This window comes from Acinonyx jubatus, chromosome C2 (genome assembly GCF_027475565.1).
Source record: "Acinonyx jubatus isolate Ajub_Pintada_27869175 chromosome C2, VMU_Ajub_asm_v1.0, whole genome shotgun sequence".
NCBI lineage: Eukaryota > Metazoa > Chordata > Mammalia > Carnivora > Felidae > Acinonyx > Acinonyx jubatus.
The window spans coordinates 60113543-60136815 of NC_069384.1; the positions used below are offsets into that span (position 1 = coordinate 60113543).

Sequence of the window (23273 nt, forward strand, 5' to 3'; positions counted from 1 at the left end):
TGCAACTCATTTGTAGATAGTCCAGAAGCTAGCAGCTGGACTTCGTTTCTGTTCCAGCAGTCACCATTTTATGTTTCTCCAATTCACTGAGAGTTTGACTATTGACAAGTCAACCCCAAATTCCAAAAGGCACTTAAATTTAGTGGGTTAAATCAGAGAGAAAATATTACCATTACCTTCCCATAGATTCACGTCACTTGACTACACTTTGCCAGGCATTCCGTACATATCAAAAGGGTGTAATGATACTATTCGCCCATAAAAGACTCATGAAAATACTTAGCAAAAGTAAGTGGCTGCAAAACACTTTTTAAAATCAAAGTGCTGTAGATTTTTTTTAATCTTGCATAGAACTCTGGTTCAATTTTTGAGCCTTTCCAAGTCCTCATAATTCTGTGGTATTCATAATAAAGCCGGCAGATGGTTTAGTCTCTGAACATATGCTTTAAATGCCCCCTTTGCTATTCCAAAATAATGGACCAAATTGTGCCCTCAAATAGTCACAAGAAACTTTAAGGAGGAAATATGAGGACAGAAGGTTATCCAGTGGGAATTAAACCTTAAAAATACACATTTTCTAAACTTTCTTATGAGCTCTATTCTACATACAAAGACAAACGATACTTTTTAATAAAGTAAGATATAGTAAGGAAAAATCCAACACAATATTGCATGGTTCAAGGAATAGATTAGAAGGTAAAATACAAGTTTCTTATATTTATATTTTAAATTTCTCATTCTCTAAAACTTTTTGAGTCATCTGATCTAGTTTCTGGGTGATTGCCAGATTTTCAATTTTTATTATTATTCCCACTATTATTACTATCATGTAGATGTTGTATCATTAAAGCACTTTGCAATTATTAATTAGTTAATTTAGTTTAAATTATGTTTATGTCTTTGTTTTAAATCCATGTTATTCATAGTTATTATAACCCTAAAATGCTGTTTCACCAGCCAATTATTCTCATTTCAAAAACAGCTTGTTGTCAATGAAAGCACATTTTCTAGGTTTTCACAGAATATAGAATTTACCCTCAGTGGATATACATATTTTGATAATGCTGTTCATATAAACTAGCTATACTTAGCAGAGTATCTCTGTTTCTTACTGCCTACATTTTATACGTGGAATGAGACTTTAATTTCTATACTTATATTTTGATACATTTAAATTTGGTTTTGAAATAGCCTCTAAACTAGTCTCACTTATTTCACAACGTCTACAAAACTCAGTAACGTGATCAACATTTCAGATAAAAAGAGCACATAATTGATAATAAGGACACTTTTGTTATTACAGAAGCCTGACGTTTAACTAACTATTCCAGAACTGTAATGTCCCTTTCGAAATTCTGAACAAGGACTAGTCTGGTGCAAATGCACAACTGAGTTTACTTCAAAAAATAAATGCAATCGTTGTATCCAAATATGTTTGGGACACTGTTAAAACATAATTAAATGTTGAGAATAACTAAAGAGCCCTAACTCAGGAGATAATTTTATACAGGTATCCACAAATACCGGAGCAAAGTTTATAACTATTATTGGGGCAAAATATTAACACATATCCTTCTGCTGATAAAGACATAAAGTAACTCTAAGAAAACAGTCTCTCTCGTTTCTCTTTCACCGTAAATGCAGCACTGAAACTAAATTCTCAGTCAACTTAGAAATACACCGAGCAGTATTCCAATAAACAACAAATTGATGTTAAAAGCCCACCAGATTAAAAACTCCCCCCATCTCTCCCTTGCTTCCCCTTGTTCTTTCACTTTCCATGCACACACAATCACACTTACCTGCACAAGTCTGAAACATCAGCCTATGTATTTTTTTTGAAATGTACTCTGTACCGATGCATTTTTCTGTGTTTCTTTCTAACCCTCGGGAATGTTAAGAATTTAGGAAGAGAGCCACAGCTTAAGAGAGCAATTATTTGCCAGTAAATACTCAATTTGCTTGTCCTGTGATTTTTCTTCTAACTTGCATATTCAGTAATCCGTCCCTGACTGCGTCACGAGCACAAAAAGTCTTTTCTCCAAAGGAGAACACTTTCGCCAATCAACCTTCAGCCATGCCAGGGCACAGCTCGTCAGGGTGATTTGTTAGCTTTAATTAATAATTCCTCACGCTGGCCATTTTAACAAATAACACAGTGAGACTGGGACGCTAGATGGCTATGATTCAGGCCGATAAAACTACAGTGAAAGGGGGTGGGGAGGGGTGTGGGGGGGAAATTCAGACGCCGTTTATAAACACCTCTAATCATACTCTTTCAGTTTACAATATAGAGGACATCTCAGCTGAATTACCACGTTATGTCCACCAATTTGTATTCAGATGGGAGCCATATGTTCCTCCACTTTATCTGCTAAGGCCTCCTCGGTGCCAATGCATTTCGGGCAGACAACATTTACAAAAGAGGTCTCTAGCCTCCAGATTGCAAAAGTTTACTGCAGGGTGAAGTTGAGAAATCAGACATATAAGGCACTTCTCAGTGAGCCTGCGTAACAGTCTAGAAACACAGAGGTAAGAGTTACGAGTGTCAGATACTCTCTTATTCTGCTGTCTGACACTGGGCATTTCACTTAGTCTTTTTAAAAGAAATCTCATACCTCATCCTCAAAACAGTGAATAATAATGGCTGATTTGTTCATGCATTCCACATTTATTGAATCCCAACTATATGCCAAGCACTGTATTAAATGCTGAGAGTTTTTTATGCAAGTAAGACTTTTCTAGTGAACTGACACAACCCTTGTTTTTTTCCCCCCACATACAGATAATATGCTTGAACAAAGCCACCAAACAGCATGCAAATAAAAAAGATTTGTAACACTGTCTCTGTGGTTCCATCAAGTAATCAGTACTTGATAGCACACCTGAGTCCACGTGCAAAAGAGACGCTCAGACTAAAAGCAAAGAATATGGAAAGGTAATTTTTTCCCCCAAAGATTAGAAAATTTCCCCCAACGTGACTAGAACACTCAGAAACATATCAATCTCTTCATAAGCAAGTTAAAACATTCATAAGCAGTTGAAAAACATGCAAAGACATAGGAAATTTTATTCGTGACCCTAATCTAATGTGTGTGTATGTGTGTCATTGCAAGTTCATTAATTTATTGGATGCATATTTATTGAACACCTACTTTATGCTAGGGACAACTAAGTAGTAATACTGGATATGTAGATATTAAAAAAATAATAATAACACAGGCTTTGTCTTCAAGAAACTTACAATTTAGTCACCAGACTCTAAAAGCAAAAATACATAGCTAATGTGAAAACAGAATAATACAATATAGCGAGAGCAGTGATACAAATATGCATAAAAGTAGGAAACAGAGCTCCTAGAAGTAATATATGGACTATTCCTAATGGAAGAGTGGGAATATCACTGGTAGGAAGAATATTCTAGGGAGAGGCAAACCTTTGAACCCTTTCTAAAACTCTTACTAGAATTAGATGACCAGTTAGAAACTGTGGTATTTAAAGCATGGTAATTTCAGATCCATAACAGCAAACATTTCAGGACTTAAAAATAAATTAACAAAGGAAAAAAAGCTCCTGCAAACTATAATATCTTGACGTCATCGGATAAGTATGCAGCATCTCCAGGACTGGGACAAATAGTGACAATACATGTCTTTCTTACTTTTAATGTGTTACTTTCAGTGAGTTTCCGTTGGGTCAGACAAGTAGGAAGCATTCGTGACACACACTGCCTTTTTGTTTCGTCCAGGCCATTTATCTTCTTTTACTGTACATACTTGGACAGCTTCTGTTTTCATTGTACCATAAGATAAATCATATCTACATGACTATTAAAGAGAGGGGAAAATCTATATCCACTTGGTGGTCACACATACAACTCTAGTCACAAAAGGCAGGCCATACTGTACTAAGGATAAAAATCTTGAGGAAAAGAAATGATACTCCCAACTCCCCAAAAAGGCTCTTTCAGAATCAATAAGTGCTTCTGCAAATTGTGTACGATTCTTAATGACATTGAACATTTTGTTTTATATTAAATTCAAAATGTGAGGCAGTAGCCAGAATACTGCATTTGCCAAAGATCAGTAACACATAGTCAGTTTAAAGAACTGATAGCATGTATTCATCCATTCAATAGATATTTATGGAGCTCCTAGAACTTTGGATATATTATCTTATTTAACCTTCACAATGTTATTATGAAGTAGGTCCTAGTACCATCTACGTTTAACAGATTATGAAACTTACAGGTAGCGAATCTGGATGTGCACTATGTGGATTCATTCTAAATATGAGACCAGTGTCACTAATACCCACCGAAGATCAGCTCCATTACTTTATAGTTACATAGTCACACATGTGTTTATGTTATTATTTTTGTTCTAGCAAAATTAAGGTGGTTTTAGGTTAATTTGAGAATTAAACTAAACTGTAACTACTGAGAGGCATGTCTCACAAAATAAGACTGGAAAGTAGTGTTTAGGGTATCAACAAGGTAGTAGGCTGCACTGAGAGATTAACTGACAACAAGCTCGAATGTTTTAGGTGATAAAAACTAGCACCAAAAGCCATATGCCACAACAGCCCCCTTCTCCCTTATTAAAACTCCACAGACTTGTAGAAGATAATGCAGAAACTTGTCCACTTTTAGAAGCAGAATGAGTGAGTGATTTTAAAAGAGGAGAAGAGGACTTTAAGTCAGAATGGCTTACGTTTTAATCCTAGCTTGGCCACTTACTAGCTTTGTGTCCTCCGTCAAATGAAGTAGGTTGTCTGGGGCTCCGTTTTCTCATCTCTAAAACGGTGTCTTGAGAAAATTAAAGGACATGGTGTACATAAGGTGCACCATATAGAAACTAGGTCCTAAAAGGTGCACAATACATGGCATTTTAAGTATCCAAAGTTAAAGCTTATCAGATACAACTTAGACATACTATTTCTGGACTATCTAAGCCTGCCTTAGACAATAAATGTAAATAAGTCTTAGCTAATGCAAATTGGAGTTGGTAATCTGGCAGAATATCCTTTGAGAATGTTTATAATATAGCCAAATGGTTGTGTTTAAGAAAACAGCTGACAGACAAAATAGAAGACATGGGAATTTACCAGTTAATAATAGAAAAAAATTCCTACGTTTCCAAGTGAATAATACAATAAATATTACATCTTATTTAATGGAGATGGAAAAGCTTCTTTGGGATTCACTGGGGAAGCCACTCCTCAGCACAATCACACGCTCTCCTCAGATAACCCGACGTTGCTAACTTAACCAACCACCAGCCAACAACCAGTGTTCTCCAACTCCAGGCACTCTGATGCCCTCTCCACATACTTTCTTCTCTTGGACCTTGATTAAGTTCGGTCATCTCCAGTTTCTGACTATTGGAGCAAATATTATTGTTATGTTCCACACACATTTATTGATGGTGATAAAGCTGGTTCTAGGTGAAATGCGGTATTTCTTCATGGAGGAGTCATTGGAGGGGCTTCACACAGGCTCGTCTCATTTACTTGAAAATGTATGTAAAGTTTCTCCTTTGGGTATTTCTTTGGGATAAAGGACTTGCTAGATCCTGCATAATTGGTCCTTACCCTATGGCCTCTGGCCGAGATCAAGTTTGTATGGGAAAACTAGCAGATGAGTTAGTGAGCATAGGGAATGCCTGCACCATACTCACCTGGGCAGCCAGAGCTTTCTAGAATCTGCTCATTTCTCAGCTGGAAATCCTAACTGATAGGGAGTTAAAGTATAGAAGATTACTTCATGTGCTCTTTCCCTAGACTGGTAACAATGACTTTAGTGGTAACAATGACAATGAATTTTGGCCTGGTTGGTTCCCTCCTTCTTTATGAACTGCTTGAGTCTTCGGCCTTATAAAGGGAAATTTAATCTTTTTGTTGAAAATGACGACAAGCAGAAGTTATTACAGAAACATTTCAAAGTAGATGCTATTTGTATAAACTTTTCCCAAATAAATCCCATATACTTAATACTTTACAAATGTATACATTTTTGCATATGTATATAAATACCGAATTCTTAAATGTTTTACAAAGTGACAATTAGATAATGAAGGAGGGGGAAGATGATTTACTTTGTTTCAAATTGAAATTTCTGTCTAAACAAAGAATTTTAGAATTCTAACATTCTGTAACTGTTAAATGTTGATCAATATATTTGGCTTACTAAGTTGAGGTTAAAAACCTTAAAGTTTTTCAAAAGTTTCTAGTGCCTGGAGGCATTGCTTCCTCAACGAAAATCTCCAACCTTCACAAATGTGAAAATTGGGATTCCCTGAAGGAGAAAAATGTTTCTTGTCAGAAAACTAGTCATGGCTAGTTCAGAGTGAAGGAGTCTGAGATCTTATCAGCTTTCCTGTGACCTTGCTATGTGATTTGCTAAAAGCCATTTAATATCCTCCTATGTCTCAATTTTTTGTCTTCTTATCTATATTGCCTGAATGACATTAAGAGGACAATGTGGACCCAATATTTTGATCATCCCATAGAGCATGAGCTAAAACCCTAAACTTCATAATATCTGAATGATACTACCAGTATCAAATCGGCAGACACTTAACACCCTGCACAATCTTAAACAACATATTTAGCACCTCAGTGTCTCTACTTTTTCAGCTATAAAATGGGTAGTCATGTTTACATTGTCCATCAAACAGTGTCTTGAAATGGAGAAATGGTCTCATAATCTATTAAAACTTTCAGCAAAAATTTCATACAATGTCTACGTTTTGGCCAATATCGTCAAGCCACTAAAAGTGATTTTCAAATATAGTAGAGAATTTATTTCAAAATACTGAGGCATACAATGAAGTAAATGTTTCCAGATACTTATGAAACAAGCCTATGAAAAGATAGGGAGGAACCTTTTATTTGTGTGGCCACATTTTATGATAGATCCAAGACCCCAGGAATGAGAAAACAGAATCAAGGAAAGCGATTTTTAGCAGACTGGTGAATGATATAGAAGATAAAATGTATTCACTGATGGGTTGGCAGAAATGTTATACATGTGCTTGGAGAACCAGAACTGTTTAAGCAGCTTTTGCTACTTGGCAGAGCTGTGTTCCTGAAGTGTCCCCTTACAACCCCCTCCCACCTCTCATTTTGTGTCCTACAGTGCCAGGTGGGCGCAGTGATGACCAAAGGGAGGGGTAAGACAGAGTCACTCACTGTGGCAGGACCCACTCCAAGGATCAAAGAGCCGATCTTGCTATGCCTGCCAAAACCGGAGCCTGCCGTAGAGGGTAGCTCAATGGCATGGTACCTTGGGAACCCCAGGGGCCGCTCCCGGTAGGTCTGCACCTGGGGGTGTGGGACGACTACCTGCTAAAAGCTGAATGTGCACATTTCCTTACCCACTCACGGCGTTTGATTTCAACACGATGCTGTGCTAGTAACAGGTTTATTGAACGTTCTCAGTAGGATAGATCCTATACACATCACAAAAAAGCATAATTTCTTTCTAGTCAGATTTCACACCTTATAGGATTCTAAGGAGAACTCGGATTCTCCTACATTAGTGGGTAAACTCTTGGGCAACTAGCAGTCAAAATAATTCAACTTCCAATATTTTTATCACCTATATATTAAAAACATTTTTTTAAATGTTTATTTATTTTTGAGAGAGAGATATAGAACACGAGTAGGAAAAGGGCAGAGAGGGAGACACAGAATCTGAGGCAGGCTCCAGGCTCTGAGCTATCAGCAGAGAGCCTGATGCAGGGCTCAAACTCACAGACTGTGAGATCATGAGCTGAGCCAAAGTCAGACGCTTAACCAACTGAGCCCCTCAGGTACCCCTATCAGCTATATTTCTTTAGTTTACATATGTATCAGGAGAAAATTATACATTCATACCTCAGTTATCCAGCAAGCTCATATTCACTTATAGGCCTGTCTCCATTTAACATGGTAGAGAACCCAGAAAAGGAAAATAGAGCCCTTGAAAACTTAAAAAGATGTTATAAAATATACACTGTTGCCCAAATTCCTCTTTACACATCAGTGAGACTTTAATTTAGAACCAATACATTCTTTAATACACAGTAACAATTCTTGGGACTCTCCATTCATGTTCAATGGGAAAATGGGACACTTCCAGAAGAAAGCACAATGGTAACTGTAAGCAATAACCCCTCTGTATCTCTGAATGAAGAGGAAACAGAGAGAGGAGGGGAGGGATGAAGTATCCAAGGCTGAGAGCTATGTACACCTTGCAAACATGTTTATAATTGAGTCTCTCAAAAACCAATGTGATAGAACTTGATACATAAAAAATAATGTTCCTAACTGTCATGGGTTGAATTGTGTCCCTTCAAAATCGCTATGTTAAAGTTATAATCCCCAGTACCTTAGAATGTGAACTTATTTGGAAACAGGGTCATTACAGATGTAATTAGTTAAGATGATGTCATATGGGAGAAGGGTAGTCTCCTAATTCAATATGACTGATGTCCTTATAAAAAGGGGGGATTTGGATATAGACACACACAAAGGGAGAACACTATAAGAAGATAAAGGCAGAAATCAGGGAGATGCTTCTACACACCAAAGAAAACCAAAGATTGCCAGCAAACCATCAGAAGTTCGGTGTGAGGCACTGGACAGATTCTCTCTCCCAGCCCTCAGAAGGAACCAACCCTGCTGACAGCTTCATCTTGGTCTTTCAGCCACCACGACTCAGACACAATACAGTTCTGTTGTTTGAGACACCCAGTTTGTGGTATTTTATTTTAGCAGCCCTAGGGAACTAGTACAATGATGATGATTGAGGAATCGTGATGTAAATATTAAACCATGCTCTGAACACTTTGTTTAAGAAGATTGAAAAATAGAAGATTGACGGCAAAGAGAAATGTCATTAATATGCTTTAAATAAATAAATCACTTAATGTTTGAGTGGCATCGAGAGACTAATATACATGGAACATACAGTTTTTAACTTTTGCTAATTCAATAAAATGTTGCCACCTTCACTAAAAAGACAAAGCAACGTGCACTCCATAGAAGACACCAAAGAAAGACTCCCCAGCCTCTAATGAGCATTTCTACTAGCCAGGTTGATAAATACAAACTTATTTTTTTTTATTCATTTAAAATACATAGCCTAATGAGGGTGGGATGGTTACCACAAGAAGTTATCAGTACAGAAGAGGCTGCCTACATAGAAGGGAACTATTAAGAAATGGAATTTGAGTTTAGGTTGAAATTAACAAGTATTCATGCAGATAAGAAGCTACACACATTTCTAAGTATGGGGGAAAATGGGGGAAAATAAGGAAACTGAGGCGAAGGAAAAGTGGAAACAATCATAAAGAAAATATGAAAGAAGGCTAGCTGGTATTGAGACTAAAACAATCTAAAATGGGCACAGAAAATGATAAAAAGTCCTGCAGGTGGTAACAAAGACAAGAGATAGTAGTAATTCTGTATTCTGAACAGGAAGAAAGTTAAAAACATCTAGTCCAAGAATTAAGCTTTCTTTAACACTAGTGCTCTGAATGCTTTTGTGTGAATAAGAAAGACTGTACCTTGATTTTTCTTTAAAAGGATTCAGTTGTGGAATGGAAACTTTTTTTTTCTTTAAGCATAAACTAAGCAGTTATGGCAGGTAGGTCAAGGAAGAAATAAAATACTTCATGGACAGGAAGCTATAACTTTCTACAGTGTTCCCTGGAGAAGTTACAAAAAATAAAAATAAAAAATAAACAAGGATAAAATAGGACCATAAAGTTTGTTTGTTGTGTTAAAAAGCTTTAAAATCCTACCTCTGCTAATTGTTCTTAACATTTTATTCAGCCAATTATCAACTTAATCTGGGAAAGAAAAATCAACTTGACTTTTTGACAGCCAAGTCAATCCAACTGGAAAATTCAAATCCTACAAGAACAGGGTACAGGGAAAACTCTGCACAGCAACATTTTCAACTGCCAACAGAAATCCATAATAACAATCATCTTTTTCTTTCTTTCCCAAGCTCATTCTCTCTAAAAAAAAATTAATGATGGTACAGAGATGTTGGATGAAATGAAAAAGTGAAGAGAGCTATTCACTCTTTATGGTAATAGAAAGTTGTTACTCAGGATGGTCAAAACTGTAATCTTTTTCTTTTCTTCATAGAAGCTGGAGCTGTCCCTATCTACATCTCAAAAATAAGTCAATTATATCATTAAATAGAAGAATTACAGTTTAATTTCATCTATTTTCTATGTTAAACAATTCACACATCAATTAATTATTTGTTTTATTTTATTTTTTCCATTGGGGGAAATTTTAAGCTTAGGTAATTATGTTCAAATAGGGAATGAAAATGTTGAAAAGGAAGGTGAGGGATATTTTTTATGTGGGTATTACCTTTTCTTTCTACTGATTTCTGAATGCTTTCTGCTATAGAAATGCCTTTTGGAGAGATTCACTACTTCTGGTGGATAGGAAAGAATGCTCTCCAAACTGAGATGATAGTAAAATGAATAAATTCACACCAATGGGAAAATAAATGAGAAGGGGATGAGGAAAGGGATAATGTTATAGCATTAAAAAAAATGTTTTTGGCCCTTACTCAAAGTAGTGCTTACTCAAACTTTCTCCTCTGAAGAGAAGTAATTGAAAAGAGAAAGGGGAAGGAAGGAAGGAAGAGGAAGGAAGGAAGGAAGGAAGGAAGGAAGGAAGGAAGGAAGGAAGGAAGGAGGGAGGGAGGGAAAGTAGTGGGGGAGGGAAGGAGGAATGAAGGGAGGGAAAATGATTGAGTGATTGAGCATAAAAGCAAGAAAGTAATAAAGTGGAAAAGAAGGAAAGAAAGAGAGAAAGTCACTAATAGAGGTACTCTCATCCCTTTCTTAGAGGCTGGCCCTCTAATCTTCCTTCCTCACTACCTACATGATCCAAATGTTTGAGACACAACTGGAATAGTTGAAAAGGCAGTGGAGGATGAAAATTTCTCTTCAAGTAATGTTCCCTTAGGTACAGAATTTGAAATGCACTGGGTCCAAGTGTTTTTAAGCTCATGTGCCCTTTTGAGAATAAAAAAGTTATGATCCTCTCCAAGGGAGAAAGAAAGGACATATTTACAAATGCATATAAAGTATACATAAACATATTCATATACATACTTATAAAGTACATTTGCATACATTTTCAAAGGGTTCATATAAATTCTGAACTGATCCCTGCATTCCAATCATCCATTACTTCAATGTAAAGATCTATTAGCTCTAGAATCAGGACCAAGCCAAAATAAATAGGTGAGGATAGGGACATGGAGAAATGGGAAATAAAATGAACCAAACCAACCAACGAACACATCCATAAAAAGGATGTCCCTTGTCCCCAAGTCAACTTTTAAGCTTTTGATTGTTTTCATTATTTTTGGAACTTAGAACAGAGAAAATTATGACTTCAGTAATGGACTATTTAACAAAAATAAAGATAAATATAGAGAAACATCTATAATGTTATAGTGATTCTGTATATTTTTAATCATTAATTTTACATTCTTCCTGTTAATTGCCTTTGGTAATGCACTGACATGTAATACTGTTCTGATTTTGAATATTAGCTCTAACATATACAATAGCATTGAAAACCAGTGCTACTTAATATTGGGAATAGCAACTCATCAGACACATAAGAAATGACATGAAGAAGACCTGGTAATGAAAATGAAAAAAAAAAAAGGAATAATAAACTAATTTTAACATTTTAATTAGACTGTACATATTTGAAGACAAAGACCATGCCATAACTGTAATAGTGAGGATTGTTTACATTTGTTTAAAACATAATAATTTTCATAGTATTTCATAATCTTTAAATGCCTTAGGGTATCTTTAACTCATCTGACTTGAGTACCAACATTGGAAAGTAAATAGGAGAGTTATCTTTATCTTATAAGTGAGGAAACTGAGGTTATAAATGATTAAATGACATGTTTAATATCATATATGTAACATGTGGCAAAGCAAAGACTTACAACCCCAGTATTTGGATTTTTCTGCTGTCCTATATTTCACTCAAGATATGTTCATCACACATAACTTATGTGTTAGGAACTTAATGTCGCCTTACTTTGAAAATGAGGAAAATGCTTTATACCCTCAAATGAGTTCATATCCATGACATTTGTGTCCCACACCAGGATTTGGTGGATGCAGTAGAGTGAAACAGAAAGTATATTAGCTGTTTTAGAGGTGCAGGTAGATATATTTAAATGTATATTGAGTATATTATGGAAAGTCTCTACAACTGACATGTGTATGTGTACGTCCATGCATATGTGTGTGGAAACTAATGTGTATTTATTTATTCATCCTATTAGAAAACAATACTATCAAGTTAAACTTGCACTTCATTATTATTAATCTTGCATTCAGTGGTGGCATATTGACAAACAATTTATACATTTATACATCTTTCTTACATCCTAGAATTCAGGACCCACCTGGAGCAAAACTGTGAAGTGTAGATGAACCTTATCTCCAGTTACTCTCCCTTATCTCCCTTGACCTTGTTTCCTTTTGATCTTTTTAGCCCTTCCTTCAACCTTACCAAAAGATTTATTTCTGGTCCCTTTTCCCTGGGGTGCTAGAACCTTCCTCTTTAATTCCAACTATAAACTGGGGTCCTTATTCAACTTGGATTCCTACCACTGTGTCCTTAGCCCAACCTGCCAACCCCTGAATTGAAATGCTGCCATCTATCTGACTAATTTCACTTTGCCTTGTGCCATGCCTACACTTACCAGAGCACACATTCTTAGATACCAGGAAGAGACTTGATATTTTCCTATTTCATGGCAAGTTATAACTGCATGTATTCCAGCCCTCCAGGTAAATCATCTTTACTAATATTTCAGCAACCCCATTTCTGGTTCACTCAATGTTGACTTCTTTTGGCTACCCTTTCCCAGCTGGACTACCACTATGGTTCTACCATGGAGAATAAAAGAGTGCTGATGAATAAAACCTGGACCATAAGCCAAAAAAACCTCCAGTCTAGCTCAGGTCCTAATGATCAGCTTGGTTTCCTGTGCCCTCATTATTCTATGTATCAGGTGAGAAAAAAAAAAAAAAAACAACTTTAACCAAATTCAATAAGATATATAATGATCAATGTTTGTTAGGAGAAAATGTACTGACAGATTTTGTAAGTATTCATATCAAGTCTTTTCTTCTACTTCTACATCAAAAAAAGAATACTCAGAATAATCTAGAAATATATAATAGAGGTGATCTATTCCTCTAGAATTCATCTATAGTAGGCTAAATAATTGCACCCCAAAAGTGCCCATGCTCTAATATCCAGAACCTCCAGAACATGGAAAAATGTTATGCTACATGGAAAAGGGACTGTGTAGATATAATTAAGATCGTGGACCTTAAAATAGGGATAATATCCTAGGTAATCCAGATGAGTCCAATCTAATTACCTTACAAGCAGAGAATATTTTTTCTGGCTGGAACTTGAAAAAAAAGATGAGGTAAAGGGGAAGTTAGAGAGATTCCAAGTGTGATAATGATTTGAGGCACTCTTGCTGGCACTGAGATGCAGGGACCTGTGTGCAAAAGGCTAAGAATGTCCTCCTCAGGTCATAAAGAGATGGGCACCATAGTTCCACTACCACAAGGAATGGAATAAGCTTGGAAGCAGATTCTTCCCAGAGCTTCCAGTTAAGAAACCAGCCATCTGACACCTAATTTTCATCTTGTGAAAACTGGAGGAGAGAAATCTGTTGAGCCAACCCAAAAGTCTGATCCACAGAACTATGAAATAATAAATTTGTGGTGTTATCAGCTGCTAAATTCATGGTCATTTGTTATAGAGGCAAAAGACAAGTAATATACCATTCCAATTCTATGGCCAATAGATATAATAGTTTAAAATTATATGGTGAAGAGCTGGAACAGGAACCACTATTATGAACATAGTAGGTTCTTGGTATACTACAAACACATTTTTTCCCTTGATTTTCTTTTTTATAGTCACATCCCTAGAGAAAGTGAAATGACACAGGACTGAAGGACAAAGATCATAAGACTGTCTATCTGCTTAGTGCAGTGTCCTCACCAAGAAGCTTCACAAATATGCTTTTTCCTCACAGGCAAGAATACTATCCTACTAATGTAACATTACTCACACCAATTAAATTCCCTGTCTTTTTCAAAAGAAAAAGAAAAATCTTAGAATAGTCACAGGTTTATAAAGACATGATGATAATGGTCATTTAAGAGACATTTAAAAGAAGGTAAAGGAAATCCAAGCAAGCATACCTAAAATTCAAAGATCATATGTATACTAGGGTGTGCTGTATGAGTTGTCTTAAAACTGTATCTTTAAAGGAAATTATTTTCTAACCTACAATTATGTATTTTTATATGGCATCACCAGAGCTATTTTTCAAAGTAACTTCCAAAATTAATTTTCTTTCTTATTCACATTTTTATACAGCCAGATTCTGGCTTCAACAGAATATAACAATACTGGAAGAAAGGCAATAACTTCCAATGATTTTTTTAAGCATGGAAGGTTTAGAACTTGACTTTGGAAGATTTACTCAAGTTCATAACCTAAAACTCTTTGAGGTATAACAACAACATGCTGAAAATGGATACTTTTGTAATCAACTAGAAATGATTCTCATGGTAAAGGGTAAATTCTCAGCAGGTTGTACATATCCTACTTTATAATTATATCACAGTATGAAATAATACCAAAGAAAATAGGAGGAAATACAAATATAGTGATTAAAAATTCTTGTTGAAACAGGATAAATGCAGTTAATTGTTTTTTCTGTAGAGACAGAAAATACACTAAAAATTACTAATGACACACTGTGCAGCTTTTCTTTTGTATTCTTTTGTATTATGAGGCCAGAACAGGAAGTATAGTTCTACTATACTTGATATAGCCTTGATATGGCCTGGTTAAGAGCAGTGCAGAATGGAGAAGGCCACTGGAGAAAAAGACACTCACCTTTCTCCTCTTGTGAACACTACATTCTGCTTCCTACAGACCTCTGAAAACTTATTTAAAAACTTTGGTCATTTTACCGGAAAATATCATAATTTTGAGGGACTTTGAGCCTCACACACAGCAAATTAATACCCATTTTATGTCTGTCCCAATTTAGTATTTCTAAAGGGGATGGATAATAAATCCTGCCAACTCTCTCTCTCTCTCTCTTTTTTTAGGGCTATTCAGATACTAAATAAACCAGGAACATTTTAAAATCCAATCTCACAAAAATCTGCTTTGCTTAACCTTCTCTCCTTCTTTAAAAAATAAGAAAGGCATGATGTTCTTTTTTTGTTAATTAATTCACTTTAGACAATTCCTTAAATTTTCATTTTAATAAATTTTTGTGTGGGTGCATTAATTACTTTCAAAGATGCTTTACAACTGTTACCTATTAAAAGCCTTTGTTAGTGAATAAAAAAAAAGGAAAAAACTTCCAGCATGCCCCCTCCCTTCTCCATTCTGAGCAGGTCCTTGCTATCAACTGCTGGAGTATGCTCGCTTTGCACCTAGAGCTATAATTATTTTGCTTTAATTTTACAAAACCTTTTGTTCCATTCCCACGAGCCCACCTGATCCTTATATTACACTCGCTCTATTAAAACACTCATGCAGAACAAAGCATGGCTGTACTGATTCATAAGTAACTTTTTTTCCTCAGTAAAATGCCACTGGCTAGGGTTTGGGACATAGTCCTGGGCTTCACCCTCCTCTGCCAGTTTTCATGCATTAGAGCAAAAAAATATGTTGTTTCAGAGTGCCGTATTCTTCCCCAACATCCTTTTTTGCCCTGCTGGTTTTTTGTGTGTGTTTAAAAAAATATTTTGTTATACTTCATTTTACTCTGCAGCAAAATAAGTGATACAGTGTTGAGGGTTTCTTTCATTCATATGGTTAAATTCTTTTAAAAATCACTTGCATTGCCTTCTTTAATTTTCCTTCTCTCTCCTTACTCCACCCCTTTTCCTTGAGATCTTGCAACACATGTGGGCTTTTGGCAGAAAAAAATTGCGGTGACTCATCAAGAGAATTGTTTGTTTGCTCTGAGGAGCACCCTGAGGACCCTCTGGGCTGTACACGGAGCCCTTTGATCCTAGGAAATTTATTTCTTCCAGATGTTTTCCCCATAGCCACCTTTCTGCAATGTCCCTCTTCATTATGTAGCATAAGAATAAACACTCAAGACCCATTGCTACAGCATACAGTTTTCCTGAATGGAGTGTGACAGGGAATTGACATTTGATTGAGCTGTTGGGATGTCCTTGCCTTAGGCAAAATGATGGAGGAAGGTTAACACTGAGGAAGGCAGAACTGGGTCTCTTCAGGCAAGTGTCTTTAGGATTAAGATGGAAATTATGTGAATAGGGCCAAAGAAAATATACAAATCTGCACACCACTGCTCATGGACCTAGTCTTATCCAATCCTATAAAGTATTAATACTTGGATCTATCATATTACTTGTCCAATTGTTCCATCTAAAGTCTAAAGTATGGGTGGCCAGGAAAGTAAAGTCTTTGGATACCTCTTGTACTTTCTTGGTCTGGCTAAGGATGCTGGTAGAAATGAGAAGGGAAACAAAGCAGGAGATAGAAAGTAGGCACACAAGATGATGTGCACTCCCCCACCCAATGGTACCCACATACTCTCCCTGAAACCTATGACTGTTAACCTTATATAGAAAAATAGAACTTTGCAGATGTAATTAAGGATTTTGTGATGGGGAAATTATCTAGATGGGCCCTAAATGCAATCACACGTAACCTTATAAGAGGGAGACTTCACACCGATACAAGAAGACAAGTCAAGATGACCGTGGAAGCAGAGACTGAAGGGATGCAGCCACAAGCCAAGAAATGATGGCAGTCACCAGAAGCTAAAAAAGACAAGGTTATGCATTTTCTCTACAGCCTCCAGAAGAAATGCATCTTGATTTCAGCCCAGCAATACTAAGTTTGGACTTCTGGTCCAGAATTTCAGAGAATATATTTCTGATGTTTTAAGTCACCGACTTTGTAAGTAATTTGTTAAAGTAGCCATGAACAAACTAATACAGAGGGTAACTTTAAGACCCCACTGTTGGGCACATTCCTGAAATCACCAAAGGTCCAAGGAGGAGTGGAAAATAGGATCCTAAGACTTTATGTCAAAATTCTTTATGGAGATGCTAGACTTCTTTTTTTTTTAAGTTTATTTATCTATTTTTGAGAGAGACAGTGAGCATAAGTGGGGGAGAGCAGAGAGAGAGAGAGAGGGAGAAACAGAATCAACAGCAGGCTCCAGGCTCTGAGCTGTCAGCACAGAGCCTGATGTGGGGCTTGAACTCACAAACAGCGAGGTCATGACCTGAGTCAAAGTCAGACACTTAACCAACTGAGTCATCCACACATCCTGGAGATGCTAGACTTCTTAAGAGAATTTTTGATCTACAGCAAGTCATGAGTGAAAATAAATAGGGCAAAGAGAGTACATGAGGGCATTTAACAGGTTGTATGGATTCTGAATGCAAATACTCTTTCTAATACAAATTTGCATATTTTATGAAGAAGGACAAGTCTATCATACTTTCCCTTTAAAATAAATGTTTATATATAATGTATTACTAGTCATTTATCTCCCTAAATCATCAGTAGAGTGAATTTTAGTGACCATTGATTTGGCATGCTTATATGATATTTGGTGCATATACACTATGCTATAAAAGGTTTAAAGATCCTCCGCCAGCACTTGAGGTAACTTTCCTTTAGTTATTCAAAAGACAACAGATTTTTGAAGATTAACCAAAAGATAAACCAAAATTCTTGATACCTAAACTCAAGAATTTTTAAATACATGTATTAAAACAATAACTGAAGTCTAGAAAAGCCCAAGAACAAAATGATTATTGTGTGACCAAATCACCCAGCTTATTACTTTCTCCAGCTCATGATAAAAAATCTATAGCAGCTGCATCATTAAAAAGGACCAAGGAAGACTCCTCAATTTCTGTAATTCTTATCAGCTATTGGGCTTTTCAACAACCAAACTATTAATCTTCATAATCAACATGACATGATCTGTAGACTAGGTCACTGATATAGATGAAGAAATAAAGTTCTGGAGGGCCAAAAGAGATTCTAGATCAATCAGAAAATCAGAAAAGCTGAGAAAATTAGGTAGAAATGCGACTCTATTCTCCAGTACCTTTGAAAACCAAATAGAGATTGAGTTCTCCTTTTGAGGATAACACTCCAAAGACAGAACATGTAAAAGATGGTTATTTTTTGCTATTTTCATATTGTTACCACAGAACATTCATTTGACAGTGGGTTTAAAACCAGAAAGAACTCTATTTTTTAACAAAATAACCAAATGATAATCTGATGATTAATACAACTATTGCACTGAAGAAATATATCCCAAGACATTCAAACTACCAGGAGGCAAAAAAACAATACACACACACACACACACACACACACACACACACACGCACAAAACCTCAAAAACAAACAAACAAAAAACACATACATTTGGGGGAAGCATGAATAATGAGAATCCCAATATATTGTGTTTTTCCATTTCCTACCACTACTAGCTGTGTCCTGACCCGAGGCAGTTCAAGGTCTCAGGGCTTCAATGTTTCACTATCTGGAATGGAGAGCAATCAATATAAATTCTACCTTCATACTCCCATGTCTCATTGTTTTATTTGCTTTAACACTATGTACACCTTATCTTCGGAAGAACAGAATGCATATCTTTGCTTTGAGTGTGGTGCACGTTTTCATAGTACCATATAATTACAGTTACTCTTTACTCACTTATTAACCCTTCCAACAACCCAGAAGGCAGTTGTTAACATTCTCATTTATCAGCATCCCACCTATTTCTGTAAGCTCCTAAAGAGCAGGGAATGTTTTCTTTTTAACTAGCTCCCCTTAGCTCTACAACATCTGGTAAATTCTTACGGAATAACTGCTATCATATAACCCAAGGTACAGGAGAATGGGTAGCCAGGATCAATGGGGATTGGCCCATTTGACTTTGCAAACTTTATAATAAAATACTGAGCGCTGAAGAGATAAAACATGTAAGGATTTTTTAAAATCCTAATACAAAAGTACCTTAACCCCCTTAGCATTTATTATAATACTGAAAGCTAATAATCTACACTGCTCCATAACAAATATACTGTGTCATAACAAATACAGGAGAATGAGTTTAGTGTGATGCAGTTTGCTACAGTAGGGAAGTGGTTGAGATGAATAGGGCTTTAAAAATCAAGAGTCAAGGACATTTGGGAAGATATAAGATGTACTTGGGTACCTTTTAAAAGGATAAGGACTTGTCTCTAGCATTTTAGTCATCATGTTCTTGGGACCTGAATTAATCAAACTCCCAAGGTATCAGTTACTTAGTATAAATTTTCCAATAAACACCCCTTTGATTATGCATTTAGATCTTCAAATTGGGTAGATTTATACAGCCCCTTTTACATAGGCAAATTATGCACACACACAAAAAAGTAAAGCTAATATTTTTTTTTCTTTGAAGCTGTTTAGTGAATTTTAAAAAATCCATAATGAATAAAATCAGACTTTAAATTCTGGGTAAAAATGTTCTACATCAATGACTGTCATAATGTGTCTTGGTTATAGATTACTATATTTTTTTCTTAATAAAATGAGATCATCATCAAATATACAGATAGATCAGTCTTCCCATAGGGAACTTTAAGATCATCTAATCCAATGCCTCATTTTACAGATGAAGAAACAATATGTGAGTGTTTTAATAAAGCCTACTTGAGGATTTGTGTTGAGACAAAATGGCTGTTACATGAAGACAGAAGCAGAAAAAGACTTAACAGGAGAAGGTTAATGAAGGAGAGAGGAAAAAGAAAAGAGAAGGGATTTTTCATGGAGCAGGGCACTAAGCAGAGATTCATTCTCTAATGTGTATCCTGTTCTTTGCCAGAGACTGGTTTAAATATTACAAAGATGGTAGCATCCATTTTTTAAGAATTGCTTAGATTATTAACACATAAACAGTTTAAACAGGTTTATCCGTCGAGAATCACATGACTTGTCACAAATAAACAAGCAGGATCTATATTTCTAACATGGTCACTGTCAATTCATTATACTGCGTATCACCACTCACTTCCCCAGCACATGCAAATTGAAGGGAAACACAATGACCATGGTTAACATTTATTTTAAAATAAATATTAACCCATAACCAGAGAAAATGTGAATACTTTTTAGTGTTGTATAACGATAAATTTTAATTTGGCTACTTGCTACTTAGGAGAATGTAAACTTGTTAAAAGTGAAAACTCTGGAATCAGACTTCCTGAGACTGAATTTTGGCTTTATCATCTACTTGACCTTGAGCAAATTTCCTCCTCTGTGCCTCAGTTTTCTCACCAGTAAAATTAGAATAACAATGGCAACTACTAAAAGAGCTGTAGTGAGGATGGAATCATAGTTACATATAAATATCTTAGAACAGGGACTGGCACATACTAATTACTCAATAAATAGCTGTTACTAATAATGCACACAAGGCTGTTAAACATTTTCAGGGGGTAAGAGTATTCTCATTAATGAGACTTGCTTAAGTATTCTGTGTTTCAATGTGTTGCCTAACTTAATTTATGCCAATATTCCATTTCAGTATGAATAATGAAATAGTATGAGGAAAAGCCTCAGTTTAGTTTGCTTAGATGTGTTTGAGACAGGGATTATCATCCTTTTGAAAGGAATAAGCTAAAAGGCTCCACTCGGTTCTGGCTTAAAGCAACCGAGAGGTGATTCTTAAAAAGCAAAGGAGAAAATGAGGGAGCAGGGGAGGTTTAGCAGGATGCACATATCCTCTGATGTTGTGGGAGCATGAGAGAACACTCTCAGAGGCAAGTGAAGGTGCTGACTCTCTGGCAAGCAAATGCCCCACTTATAGGACCCCATAGTATCTTATGCATATCTCAAAGCAATTGACCTTCTACTGTGTAATTAGCTGTTTACTTTTTTTTCTTTGATTATACAGTGATCTACTTGACAAAAATCGTTCCATTCATTTATGTTCAATAGTTGCTTAGTAAAATATTAACTGAATGAATGACTTAGCGAGTTACTTGACTAGTTAATACTACAATAGGGGAGGCTAGTTAGCAGTCCCCAAAGGGAGAGGTAAGGCTCTCACAGGTACTCCTCAATGGAGGGAAGTGTTGAGGCAGAAATGACGGCTGTTATGGATCTCTGACCTCTGTGCTGGAGACAAATGCTTTCAGTAAGAATAAAATACACTTGAAGTTATGGAGCGCCTGGGTGGTTCAGTGGAGCGTCTGGCTTCGGCTTATGTCTGGCTTCGGCTCATGTCATGATCTCGAAGTCTGTGGCTTCAAGCCCCATGTTGGGCTCTGTGCTGACAGCTCAGAGCCTGAGGCCTGCTTCGGATTCTGTGTTTCCCTCTCTCTGCCCCTTCCTTGCTCACACCCTGTCTCTCTCTCTCTCTCTCTCTCTCTCTCTCTCTCTGTCTCAAAAGTAAATAAACATTAAAAATACATATATTTGAAGTTTAAAGTTCTATTAAGTTTTATAAGGTTTTTTTGTTTTTGTTTTTGTTTTTTTTACCATAGCTTTCTTTTTTAAAAATTTCACAAATATTTGGGGTACATGGGTGGCTCAGTTGGTTAAGTGTCCAACTCTTGATGTCAGTTCAGGTCATGATCTCACAGTTTCGTGGATTGAGCCCCATGTTGGGCTCTCTGCTGACAGCACAGACCCTGCTTGGGAGTTCTCTCTCTGACCATCCCCTGCTCGTGCTCTCTCTCTCTCTCTCTCTCAAAATAAATAAATAAACTTAAAAAGTTTTTCACAAATATTTGAGCATCTACTACGTGGCACTTTACAACAGGCAGAGGAACTAAGTGCAACACGGGGTACAAATATAATCAGACCAACAAACCATGGCAAATATCTAAAAGTAAATTTAATAAGAGTCCCAGATAATGTGCTGTAGTACATCAGAGAATAAGTAACTACTGATAGCTGGTAGGATCAAGATAATTTTAGTAGAGGGGGCAGTATTTGAACTCAGTCTTAATTATAATAATTAATCTAAATCTGTGAAAATAGAGCATTGTACACTTAATCTGGAAACCAAATGATGCACAGATACACATGAAAATATCTGTGAATGAATGACATAAACATCAAAGGTGTGCCCAAGTCAAAGTACCAATATATATGAAAATCTGGCTATTAGTTGATGCATACATCTCTGTAATGGCAATCAGTCTAATAAATAAAATAATAACAATGCCCCTTAGAAGAGTCATACATTGATGAATACATGCATTCATTCTTTCAATCTTATGTGAGGACCTATGGTCTATCAGGTTTTGAACTGTGCTGAGTACATTGGATATTGTGGTTAAGACCAAAGTAGATTCTGCCCAAGAAGTAGATTCAGATAATTAAATTAATAATTACAATATGATACATGCTATGTTAGGTGAACAACTGGATATTCTGGGAAAACATACTGTAAGCTATTTATACTTTAACTCATTCCAGAAATATGGCAGCGCTATATTTGGGCAAATATAAAGTGCTAGTGGTTTTTATTGACCTTGGATTTCTTCTGATTTGGTCTTGCTTATGTACAGAGTAGATTGCCATATGTGGGTCTTACACACACTGTTTGGTATTCAAAATCTTGTCTTTGAACTACCTACCCAATTATGGATACATCAAGTACAAATACATTTGTTTTCTTAATTTCTTTAAGACTAAATATGGCAGCATTTTTCCTACCTCAGTGTTTCTTTTTCCTGTTAAAGTATATCTTTTATTATAAATGACAGCAACCTCAAGAAGATGATGGTGACGATGTGTGAAACAGAAAAAAAATATGCTCTCCTTGTGAGATTGTATCTACAGGCCCAAGAAAAGTAACATCTTGTTTGGACTGGTAAATTGAACGAACAACACAGGAGTCAGAGGAAGCAATTATAGGCAATGCCAATTCTTATCATTTTAATAAGTGAAGGTTTCAGTTGGTCTTTTTTTGTGTGTGCTTCTTTAAATTCAAGCTATAGCCTATACCTTATAACAAATATTCCACACACACACCCCTGCCCCACACAAAAAGTGTCATCCACAAAGTGCATCCTGCCTTAGAAACCAAAACTCTAGAATTATTAAAGCAGACAACATGTGGTCCTCCTTCATTTCAACCTTAGGGAGGAAGAAAACTG

General features: G+C 36.1%; 1 protein-coding gene across 43 annotated transcripts in view; it reads right to left on the reverse strand.

The window, feature by feature from the left end:
• Positions 1-23273, reverse strand: part of ZBTB20 (zinc finger and BTB domain containing 20) — a 762566-nt gene that overhangs the window by 417797 nt on the left and 321496 nt on the right. For 4 of the 43 annotated variants that reach the window (XM_027061981.2, XM_027061973.2, XM_053221873.1 and 1 more), the window contains exon 1: positions 1803-21372. The exons of the other annotated variants lie outside the window; for them this stretch is intronic. The gene's annotated coding sequence lies outside the window, so the exon portion shown is untranslated. Of the gene's footprint in view, positions 1-1802; positions 21373-23273 lie in introns of those variants that run through there. 43 annotated transcript variants of the gene reach the window in all.